This window comes from Hyperolius riggenbachi, chromosome 10, assembly GCF_040937935.1.
Source record: "Hyperolius riggenbachi isolate aHypRig1 chromosome 10, aHypRig1.pri, whole genome shotgun sequence".
Taxonomy (NCBI): Eukaryota; Metazoa; Chordata; class Amphibia; order Anura; family Hyperoliidae; genus Hyperolius; species Hyperolius riggenbachi.
Genome location: NC_090655.1, coordinates 52048050 through 52060305, shown reverse-complemented (window position 1 = coordinate 52060305; position 12256 = coordinate 52048050). Strand labels below are relative to the sequence as shown.

General features: G+C 45.5%; 1 protein-coding gene across 5 annotated transcripts in view; it reads left to right on the top strand.

Moving 5' to 3' along the window:
• EXOC6 (exocyst complex component 6) overlaps positions 1 to 12256 on the top strand; it is a 386110-nt gene that overhangs the window by 33079 nt on the left and 340775 nt on the right. The window lies entirely within an intron of this gene.

Sequence of the window (12256 nt, the reverse complement as noted above, 5' to 3'; positions counted from 1 at the left end):
ATGCGTGGCTGACCCATTCACTACAAGAGGAAGCATGGAAACGCAGATAGCGTGCAATCGTATACATTGCATTCCGATTGCACGGTCATCTGCAATTTGTAATGTGAATGAGGCCTAAAGTGATAGCTCAGTGAAGTGGAAAAAACTCCTACTCTGCTGACAAGATCTCTACTATTATTATTATTGATTTATAAAGCGCCAACATATTCCGTGGCGCTGTACAAAGTAAGAAACAAACATGGGGTACATACTACAGACAATGGTGTACACTAATATACAAGATACATAATTAGTGACAAAATACAAAAAATGATACAGCATACAGAGTACAAAATACAGAAGTGGTAATGACATTGATAAAAGTAACATGATGAATAAAATGTATAATGATTTCCAAGACACAAAAGGGGGAGAGAGCCCTGCCCTTGCGAGCTTACAATCTAAAGGGAATGGGGGGATTCCAGAAAAGTAATCTTCAGTGGTAAATCCACTCTTGCTGTTTTCTGATATGTCCCAGTGAGAGTTGTAAACATTTTTTCACCCAATAGGCACTTTGAAGAAATCCTGCACTGGGATATTGGGTAATACATGTTCTCTGGTGGTCTACAACCTTAACGTATGCTAGCAGAAGCCTGTGTCCTGCAGCAGAGTATGGCGGAGGGACTCGCAGAGCCGGCCAGCACTCTAGCAGGAAGCGCGGTGTAGGATTGCCAGCAGATGCAGTAGTGCTGAACACAGAGCTTTGTGTCACCACTAATAATGTGTGCTCATGTGACATACAGTATGTCCCCCCGGGCTCCTGTGCACAATACATGCCCTTATCCTGCAGCGCTGGCTGACTGTGTATCTTATTATTTTAGCTGCCACAACTGCAGGGTGTGGTGTATGAAGGAGTAACACTTGTAGTAAAGCCGCACGCACAGGATCACGCTTTCAGGGCTGTGACTATTCATTAATACCTGCAGGAAAGTGAAGTGTGTGCATGTGAAGAGGAACAGTCATTTCCCTGACTCTGTAGCAACATCTGCTTGAGGCTGGCAGGGGGTGGCCTCTGCTCTGTAAAGTCATTGATAGTCTTTAAAATGAGCCTGAAGTGAAAAGAAACTGATGAAATTTACAATTATATCTTTCTGCTCCTAAAAATGACTGTCAAGGTGCCCATACATTTAGCAGTGATGGGCAGATTCGACCAAGAGACAGATCTTTCTCTAATCGAATTGGATTAGAGAGAGATCTGTCAGCTGCCCATACCCCACAGACCGATAACCAATCAATTTCACGCGGAAATTGATCCAGAATTGGCATTGTGTGGCACATCCACCGTCTCGCCATCCTCCTCCTAATATGAAATGACCCCCCCCCCCCCACCTTCCCCTGTCCAGTGTTCAGTGATCTATAGATTACACTTCTTGCCCCATACACACGTCGCACTTGGCTGATGTCACACACGCCCTCTGTTACTCTGGTAACCATGTGGGTCGTGTGTATGGAGCGATGAATGCGCCCGAGACCAGCGGAGGACAAGCGACAGCCACGGACAGGTAATGTATACTGCATGGTGCACCGGGGGTACATTACACATTAGGGGGGACAGCGTAAGGGGTCTCGTCACTCGTCCCGATATCACTCACCGTTACCGCCGCTCACACAATATAGCAAGTCGGCCCAACATCTTGCAGCATGTCCGACCGATTAATGAAACCAATTTTGGCCCGAAATTTGTCGTATTGTCAATCAGGCATGCACTTGGTGGCACCAATTTTCATCCGATTTAGATTATAATCTAATCGGATGGTCGATTAGCCACCAAGTCACCTGATGTATTGCCATCATTCGCTGTCCCAAAGTTTTGTTAGATTTAAAGAGAGCCCGAGGCGGGTATTTGAAATCTTAAGAGACCACAGATGCATGTCCTGTGCATAATGACATGCCTCTGGGTCTTGCTATTGCAGTCCAGGCATGCTCTCACGAGTAATAACGAGTGTGTAAACACTCGAATTCGTAATTTAAATGAGCATTAATTAGCTCAGGTGTGCGGCGGAGACATAAGGGGTTAGTTACCCATAATTCTGCGTCCTCCCTGCGCCCCAAATAGCTTGCACGCGTCCTATTGGATGCATTGCAAGCCTCACTGCGGGCACGTCCTCCTTCAAGCCGGATTGAGGAAGTGATGAGGCTTCCATTACATCCAATAGAACGCGTGCAAGCTATTTGGGGCGCAGGGAGGACGCGGAATTATGGGTAACTAACCCCTTATGTCTCCACCGCACACCTGAGCTAATTAATGCTCACTTAAATTACAAACTCGTTATTACACGTGAGAGCATCCCTGTTGCTGCCTTTAGTCCCCCCCTCGGGGTCTCCTGTGCCCCCTGTAAAAAGCAACCCGGCTAGCGACAGTCTCCTTGTCGCTAGCCGTTTACAAGGAGACTGTCGCTAGCAGGGCACTTTTTAGAGGGGGGCACAGGAGACCCCGGGGGGGGGGGGGGGACTAGAGGTGGCAATAGCGAGACCCAGAGGCATGTCATTATGCACAGGACATGCCTCTGTGGTCTCTTAGGATTTCAAATACCCGCCTTGGTTTCTCTTTAAAAACTTTAAAAAAAAGTTGATTTATTGTTTTGTTTTTTTCTGAATGACAGCCTGTCCCATGTCTCAGAGCTCAAATATATGAACTAAAGACCTTTTTCATCTATCCCCTGCCCTCTGAAGCCCAGTTCTCCGCCAAGAAAGTGTTTTATGGCTGTAATTACAGCCAGAGAAAGCACACGAGAAACACAGCATAGGTATCTGTATGGGTCCCTGTGTGGCAGAGTGCCTCAGGGGGTTCCCCAAACTCAGTCCTGTGACAGAAACTGAATCCTGCATGTCTCCCAGTTCACCAGCTGAGTGTGTGATGGATTGAAATCCCCTCCTGTGCACAAGTGAACAGGAGAGCCGCCTATATAAGTATATCTGTGCACAGCTACACAAGAGAGCACAGCTTTATCTTCAGCAGAAGGCATAATACTTTTGGTATAAATGGACTCCCATCTGTTGCCGCGTGAGGCTTGGCTGCGTGGGAGAAGATATAAAAACAGTTCTAACATGTTCACATGAAATACCCATCATTAAACTGTTGTGTCGTTTCATAATTCATTCTGGAAAGATGAACCATCTAATTAGTGTCAACAGTTCAGATTCATGTGGGGATGAACCACTTTCATTGCAGCGGATGGTTGTGCTGAAGAGGCAAGGCTGGGATTCTGTTGTATAGAACACTAGCTATAGCAGCCAGCGGTCCAGAGAGTCGACTTTCCACCACTAACAGGAGAAAAGTGACTCTAAAGGCCTGTATGCACTACACTATTTTTCCGATGACCGGTGATTTTAGTTTTTGAGGGACAAGCGATTGTTTCAGCGATCTTGCGATGTGGGTACAGGTGTGCGATCGCACGGACAAGATTTAGTGATGCTCAGCGGTAACAACTGTCACGGCTGATCTTTAAGATCCCCGGCGACTACGCGCAAAGTCCCACGATTGCTTGACTTCCCATTCACGCCAGTCATATTACGTGGTGCGCACCTGCCAGCAGGAAGATGTATTGGGGAACGCTTGTCGTCAAGGGGCATCGCTGGATCCATTTTTTTGCGTCGCTATGGTGAGTATTCCATTTCAGGGATGTTTTACACATCAGACGTCGGTCCTGCTGCATTTTTTTTGGGCGTTTGCACTTAGCAGAAAGTCTAGGAACGCAAGAAAATAAAATTGTGAATTGCGGTGCGATGTCATTTTTTTTGTTTGTGATTCAGCAAGTCAGAATGTTTTCCCACTTGTTTTTTTCATTTCCGTAAAGCACATTGCAATGGCACAGTAAACCCGCCGGCATGATGATCGCATCAACAATAATTGGGGTGGGTATGTGTGTGATCCTATTTATTGTACAGCGCTGCGTAATATGTTGGCGCTATATAAATCTAATAAATAATAATAATAATAATCTACATTGCAAGGCAATTGCGATTTACAATTGAAAACCGCATAAAGGTTCCCACTATACAGTTATATAGCAATGCAAGGCACTCTAGCCTCGCAACGCTGGGTAACCGGTTCAAATTCCAGTGAGGGCACTATTTGCACGCAGAGTTTGTATGTTCTCCCCGTGTCCGCCTGGGTTTCCTCTGGGCAGATAAGTTAATTGGCTTAAAGGGGTTCTCTTGGGGGGGGGGGGGGGGCACACTGTCAACAGGATCTGGATAGGATGGCTATATGGGCACATACATGGCAGATGAAATTCAATGTTGAAAAATGTAAAGTCATGCATTTTGGTCGTACCAATGGTCTAGCACCATACAAAATAAATGGGATACAGTTGGGGACATCAAACTTGGAGAAGGACTTAGGAGTACTCATCAACAACAAGTTAAATAATCGTACTCCATGCCAAGCCGCTGCAGCTAAAGCTAACAAAATTTTGGGATGCATTAAAAGGGAAATAAAAACTCAAGATGCTAGCATAATATTGCCCCTTTTTAACCTCTTTGCCGGTTCAATACCTCCGGCAAGGGGGCAGCGTGGAACTTATTTTTTTTAAAATCATGTAGCGAGCCCAGGGCTCGCTACATGATAGCCGCTGAGAGGCAGCATCCCCCCACCCACTCCGATTGCCTTCAGCGATCAGAGTAAGCAGGGAATCCCGTTCAGAACGGGATTTCCTGCAGGACTTCCCTGGTCGCCATGGCGACGGGTCGGGATGACGTCACCGACGTCATGGACGTCGGGACGTCATAGGGAATCCCGATCCGCCCCTCAGCGCTGCCTGGTACTGATTGGCCAGGCTGCGCAGGGGTCTGGGGCGGGGGGGGGGGGCGGCGCGGCGGATCGGCGGGTGGCGGCGTCGATCGCGTACCACACGCAGCTAGCAAAGTGCTAGCTGCGTGTAGGGAAAAAAATTTAGCAAATCGGCCCAGCGGGGCCTGAGAAATCCTCCTGCTCAGGTTACCCCGAGCTGAGCTCGGGATAATCGGCAAGGAGGTTAACTCTCTAGTAAGGCCACATCTGGAATATGGAATTCAGTTCTGGGCACCACATTACAAAAAAGATATTGCAGTTTTAGAGCAGGTGCAGAGACGAGCAACAAAATTGATACGTGGGATGGAGGGTCTCGCTTACCAAGAAAGGTTAGATAAACTGGGTTTATTTAGTCTAGAGAAAAGACGCCTTAGAGGGGATCTAATTAACATGTATAAATACATCAGAGGGCAATATAATAGCTCAGCGGATGAGCTTTTTGTCCCTAGGCCTTCTCAAAGGACTAGAGGACATGATCTGCGCATGGAGGAAAAACGTTTTAGCCATTTATTTAGGAAAGAGTTCTTTACAGTAAGAATGATTTAAGATGTGGAATGCATTGCCACAGGAAGTCTTTATGGAAAACTCTATACCTGCATTTAAAGGGGGCTTAGATGCTTTCCTTGCGTTGAAAGACATCCATTGCTACAATTACTAGGTATTGCCTAATGATGTTGATCCAGGGACTTTATCTGATTGCCATCTGGAGTCGGGAAGGAATTGTTTTCCCTTTTGGGGCCAATTGGACCATGCCTTGTAATGGTTCCCCCCCCCCCCCCCCGAGAACCCCTTTAAACTATGATGGACATATGACTATGGTAGGGAAGGTACCCTTCTGTTTAATAGCTTGACAAAGGGGACCTGCCATGGCCCAGAGACGTAGGTTGGTTTTCTGAATGGACATCAGGCACGTTATGCGAATAAACAACCTTCTACAGTGCTGTTGGATGATACTTTGACTGTTGTACCAGTCCAGCACCTTGTAATTCTGCATGGTGTGTGACTCTTTGTATGTTCTTTTATATACTATATGTTCTTTTACATATTATATATATTTTAGATATTAGTATATTACATACACTGTAAAGCGCTGTGGAAGCTGTATAACGGTGCATGTTTTGCAGGCAACCTCACCAATGCACAGGTGGGATAATTAGTAGCTAGGTGGATTCCATGTAGCTGAGACACTAATTACCCCACCTGTGCATAGGTGAGGCTGCCTGCAAAATATGCACCGCTGGGTTGGGTCATGAGGACAGGTTTGAGAAAGTCTGTCCTAGGAGATATCTCAGGTGAAAAAGTTAATTGCATAAGGGCCATGGTCTCCCAGAGAGCACTGGGAGGAGAACACTGTGACATATTAACCTAGGCTACACAGAGGTTATATACCTGTATGCAGCAGTTTATAGATATAATCAGAGCTGGATTTACACTCTTTACCGCCCAAGGCCACTGTCAGCAGCCGCTAACCTTCAGTATAGGTAACCAGATATCTCCTCCCCTCCTTCAATTTAGGTAGCCAGACAACCCTTCCCCCCCACACCTACAGTATAGGTAGCCAGACAACCCTTCCCGTCCTCCTCCAGCCAGATGACACCTCCTCCCTTTCTTCTAGTATAAAAAGCCAGATGACGCTTCCCTACTATAGGCTGCTGCCCGCCCCTTGATCCTGTGGTGCCCTAGGCCATGGCCTATGTGGCCTTGGCTTAAATCCAGCCCTGGATATAATGATGCGGAAACCAGGCTAATCGATGTAAAATTTGGTATCCTGAATAATGTGTTACATTCTTCTGTCTGTGTCGTTGCAGTGCCTCTTTATTCTGATTCTTCCTTTTCTCTCAAGCTTCCTTTACAATTCTTAGTTTATACAAGTATATTTTTTCAAGGCTTTAAATGTTACGCTTTAAAGAAAACCTGTACTGAAAATAAAAGTCAAAATAAGCATACACAAATCATACTTACCTTCCATGTAGTCTACTACTCAGTGTCTTTCTCCTCTCCTGCGTCCTGTTTGTTCACTGTGATCAAGGGAATTTTCCGTCCTCCATTTTGAAAATGGCCATTACCCATAACAGCTTCCTGGTCAGCACACAGTTAAACTGTAACATCGCCCACTTAAGCCATAGGGAAACATGAACATTACCTGGTACATCCGTTTTCCTCTCAGCTATAACTGACAGCAACTGATATTTTACTGACAGCAACTGATATATTTCAGATCTGACAAAATATTGTCAGAACTGGATGGGATTATTGTCAGAAGAAAATGGTGAGCTTCTGAGAGGAACTGATGGCAAGGTAACTATGTAATGTTCATTTAAAGTTACCTCATGTGTTTATTTTAAATAGTTTTACTCAGTACAGGTTCTCTTTAAAGTGTTTATTAAGGTCTTTCCTGTAAAATCACCGTTTGTGGCAATGTGCCAGTATACAGCATGAAATGCAGGTCCTCCTCTCACCTGAAATAGTCCACAGTAATATTTAAAGTGTACCTGTAGTGAAAAAAAAAGTTCCCCTAGGGGGAAGGGGAAAGCCTCTGGATTCTAAAGAAGCTTCCCTTGTTCTCCTCTGCAGACCTGTTCCAGCAATGGGACCTCAAAACAAGAATTTGTTGACAGCTCACGCTGGCACACTACCACCGCCCCGCTCAGCTTTCTTGGGAAACAGCTGGGCTGGATCAAGTGCAGTAGCACAGACCTTGTCAGGCTCAGCTATTTATGCCATGCCTGAGCAGAATGGTGCTAGTGCACATATGCAGGGAGGCCACTCTTCAGGGGTTCCAGCACAGGAATGGGCTGATGTACAAAGACAGAGGGAAACCTCTTTAGGACCCAGAGGCTTTGTATTTCCTTCCCTCTCCATAGCAACAGAACACATTGCTAGCCTGTAGCCTAGGGGCACATCTGTACAGCACTCAGCGCTGCACCACACTGTCACCCAAGAGATTGCGTTCTGATCCCTGCGGGTAGCAGACATTGTGTGTGTGTGTGTGCCGCTTTGCAGTCTAATTCAAACCAACCCTGGAATCTGATTGATAGTGTTGAATTTGGCGTTTCTTAGCACGAGCACTTTGATGCAGAAGGGCTGGTGAGACCTCTACATGGTTATAGCTGGTATGGCGTCTTATTCTTTTTGAGCGGTTTGCAAGTCTCATTGTTTGTTCGCCCTCCCAGCCTGTCAGAAGAAAATGAGAAGTTACATTTATCAGGAAGGATTTCCTGCTTCTATCTTATTGACTTGTATTTGACCACTGATTGATTCCCAGCGCCCAGCTCTGAGCGCGGCCGTGCCAGGCATCTACATATTCTCACAGGGCTCATGTTGTTTTAGATATTATCTTTACATGAGCTTATACATGTAATCGTGTTGATAAGGCGCTCACTACATTCCCCAGCTACTGTTACAGCACCAACAATTTGCAGGGAGATTAGATCTTACTTAGGAAGTCAGTTAGAGATAGGACAGCACTTTGCTGTGTTACAAAATTCTTGGGAGGAAACGATGTTGCCTCAGATTATACCAGTGAAGAGATTGCCCCCATCAGAAGGTTTTGTAAAGTAGACAGACCTCATATCACAATAGAGTACGCGCTAATAAAACTGAGAGAACACAAATGTGCAGATATTGTACAGTACAATCTCGTTATAGTAAACTCTGGTATATTAACCACTTAAAGAAAACCTGAACTGAAAATTAAAAGTCAAAATAAGCATACACAAGTCATACTTACCTCCTGTGTAGTCTACTCCTCAATCTCTTTCTCCTCTCCTGCGTCCTGTTTGTCCACTGTAATCAAGGAAATTCTCTGTCCTCCATTTTGAAAATGGCCATTACCCCATAACAGCTTTCTGGTCAGCACACTGTTAAACTGTAACAGTGTCCACTTGAGCCATAGGGAAACATGGACATTTCCGGGCACATCAGTTGTCCACTCAGCTATAACTGACAGCAACTGATACATAACTAACAACAACTGATATATTTCAGTTCTGACAAAATGTTGTCAGAACTGGAAGGGATCATTGTCAGAAGAAAATGGTGCACTTCTGAGAGGAACTGATGGCAAGGTAACTATTTAATGTTTATTTGAAGTTACCTCGTGTTTATTTTAAATAATTTTACTCAGTACAGGTTCCCTTTAAGGGCTGCAGCCTTAAAACCCCTAAAGGACCAGACACTGTTTTCCATTCAGACCACTGCAGCTTTAACAGTTTATTGCTCGGTCATACAACCTACTATATAAATGAATTTTACCTTCTTTTCTTGCCACTAATACAGCTTTCTTTTGGTGCTATTTGATTGCTGTTGTGATTTTTAGTTTTTATTATATTCATCAAAAAAGCCATGAATTTTGTCAAAAAAATAATTTTTTTAACTTTCTGTGCTGACATTTTTCAAATAAAGTGAAACGTCTCGTCTATATACATTTTAGTCTAAATTTATTGTGCTACATGTCTTTGATCAATAAATACACTTACTGGATTTTTTTTGTTTCGGTAAAAGTTGTAGCGCTTACAAACTATGGTGCAAAAAGTGAATTTCCCCAGTTTGAAGCATCTCTGACTTTTCTGAGCACCTGTCATGTTTCATGGGGTGCTAAAATTCCAGGATAGTATAAATACCCCCCAAATTACCCCATTTTGGAAAGAAGACATCCCAAATCTGCCCATACTCTGATGGGTAGGAGTGCTAGGGTGTGACAGGAGGTGATTGATGGGTGTCTCAGGGGGTGATTAGAGGGGAGAATAGATGCAATCAATGCACTGGGGAGGTGATAGGAAGGGGGACTGAGGGGGATCTGAGGGTTTGGCCGAATTATCAGGAGGCAAATTAGGGCCTGATCTGATGGGTAGGTGTGCTAGGGGGTGACAGGATGTGATTGATGGGTGTCTCAGGGTGTGATTAGAGGGTGGAATAGATGCAATCAATGCACTGGGGAAGTGATTAGGGGGGTCTGAGGGCGATCTGAGGGTGTGGGCAGGTGATTAGGTGCCCGCAAGGGGCAGATGAGGGTCTGATCTGATGGGTATGATGGGTAGCAGTGACAGGGGGTGATTGATGGGTGATAAGAGGGGAGAAAATATGTAAATAATGCACTGGGGAGGTGATAAGGTGGGGTCTGAGGGCGATCTGAGGGTGTTGGCGGGTGTTTGGGTGCCCGCAAGGGGCAGATTAGTTTCTGATCTGATGGGTAGCAGTGACAGGGGGTGACAGGGTGATTGATAGGTGATCAGGGTGTGATTAGAGGGGAGCATAGATGCAAGCAATGCACTGGAAAGGTGATCGGGGGGTTCTGAGGGCGATCTGAGGGTGTGGGTGGGTAATTGGGTGCCCGCAAGGGGCAGATTAGGGTCTGATCTGATGGGTAGCGGTGACAGGGGTGATTAACAGGTGATCAGTGGGTGATTACAGGGGAGAATAGCTGTATACAGTACACGGGGGGGAGGGGGTCTGGGGAGGATCTGAGGGTGTGTATGTGGGGGGGTGATCAGGAGCCCCCAGGGGGCAGTTTAGGACCTAATCTAAAATATAGCGTTGACAGATAGTGACAGGGAGTGATTGGGTGCAAACGGGTCTGAGGGGTGCTGTGGGTGATCAGGGCATGGGGGGGCAGGATCAGTGTGCTTGTGTCATTACATACACAGCTGCCTCCTCCCCTGGTGGTCGCTCGATCACTGAGACCACCAGGGGAGGAGGCAGTCTGTATAATACACTTTGTATACATAACAAAGTGTATTATACACTTTTGTACGGGGAGATCAGAGGGTTAACAACCCGCCGACGCTGCTAATTGGCCGGCAGGTTGACGTCGCGAGTGGGCGGAGCCTAATCCCGGCCGATGCGCCGATCCCCGGCGAATTAGTCCCCCAGGTGTCACCACCGATCGGCGTTACGCGGTCCTGGGGGAACCGCCGTGCCGATGCCCATAGGTAGTGGGCGGTCGGCAAATGGTTAATCTTAAAGTCCAGGTCCTGGCTAAGCACCATTATAAGACTGTGGGAGTAACTCCTGGTATAATAAACCTGGATAATAGAACTTCCGTTATAGTGAACCTGTTTTTTTGGCCCCTGCAGTATTCTGTATCCGGTTATAGTGGAAAGTAGGCAGGACCATGTGTCATCCATCAGTCAGAGACCCATGAGCCATGGTTGGGCTGGAAGTCACTTGTAGCTTGCTCGCCATCTGCATACTACCAGGCATGGGCGCAAATTCGGCTTCTAGTGAGTCCGGATAGTTGTATCCGGATCTCACCCAGTAATGCTGTGCGGTGTGGGCGGGGGGTCAAGCTTACCTGTCTGACGTCTTCTTCGGTCATTCCTCGGTGCCTCCCACGATGCGGTCCACGCGCCTCACGTGATTACAAACACTTCCTCCTTCAACCCGGAAGGAGGAAGTGTTTGTACTCACGTGACCGCCGCTTGGAGCGCATCGTGGGAGGTGCCGAGGGATGGCCGAAGAAGACGTCAGACAGGTAAGCTTGACCCCCCGCCCACACCGCACAGCATTACTGGGTGAGATCCGGATACAACTATCCGGACTCACCCGAAGCCGATTCGGCGCCCATGCCTGCATACTACTCTGGGCCTGTGTCTATTACTTTAACCACTTAACATCTGTCGTTTTCAGCTTATGCATCCGAGCAATGTTCACCTCCCATTCATTAGCCTATAACTTTATCACTACTTATCACAATGAACTGATCTATATCTTGTTTTTTCCGCCACCAATTCGGCTTTCTTTGGGGGGTACATTTTGCTAAGAGCCACTTTACTGTAAATGCATTTTAACAGGAAGGATAAGAAAAAAAATGAAAAAATTCATTATTTGTCAGTTTTCGGCCATTATAGTTTTAAAATAATACATGCCTCCATAATTAAAACCCACGTATTGTTATTGCCCATTTGTCACGGTTATTTCACCATTTAAATTATGTCCCTATCACAATGTATCGCGACAATATTTTATTTGGAAATAAAAGAGCATTTTTTCTGTTTTGCATACATCACTATTTACAAGCTTATACAAAAAAAATAGAGAGAAATATTTCATCTTTACATAGATATTTAAAAAGTTTAGACCCTTAGGTAAATATTTATGTTTTTTTTTTTTTTTATAGTAATGTTTTTTTTTGTTTTTTTTTATTAAACATTTTATGTGGGCATTTTTGGGAGGGTGGGATATAAAAGTGTTTAATTTGGGGAAATATTGGTGTATTGTAATGTTTTTGAGGATTTTCTTGTAGTTTTACTTTTTGGCCACAAGATGGCAATCTCGATTTTTTTTACATGACGTCACTCTAAGCGTACAATGTACGCTTAGAGAGACACAGCTTCAGAAAGAGCGAAGCTTCCGAGAGAAGCTGTCGCTTTTTCAGCGGGGGAGAGGAATCAATGATCGGGCTCCATAGCCCGATAAATTGATTCC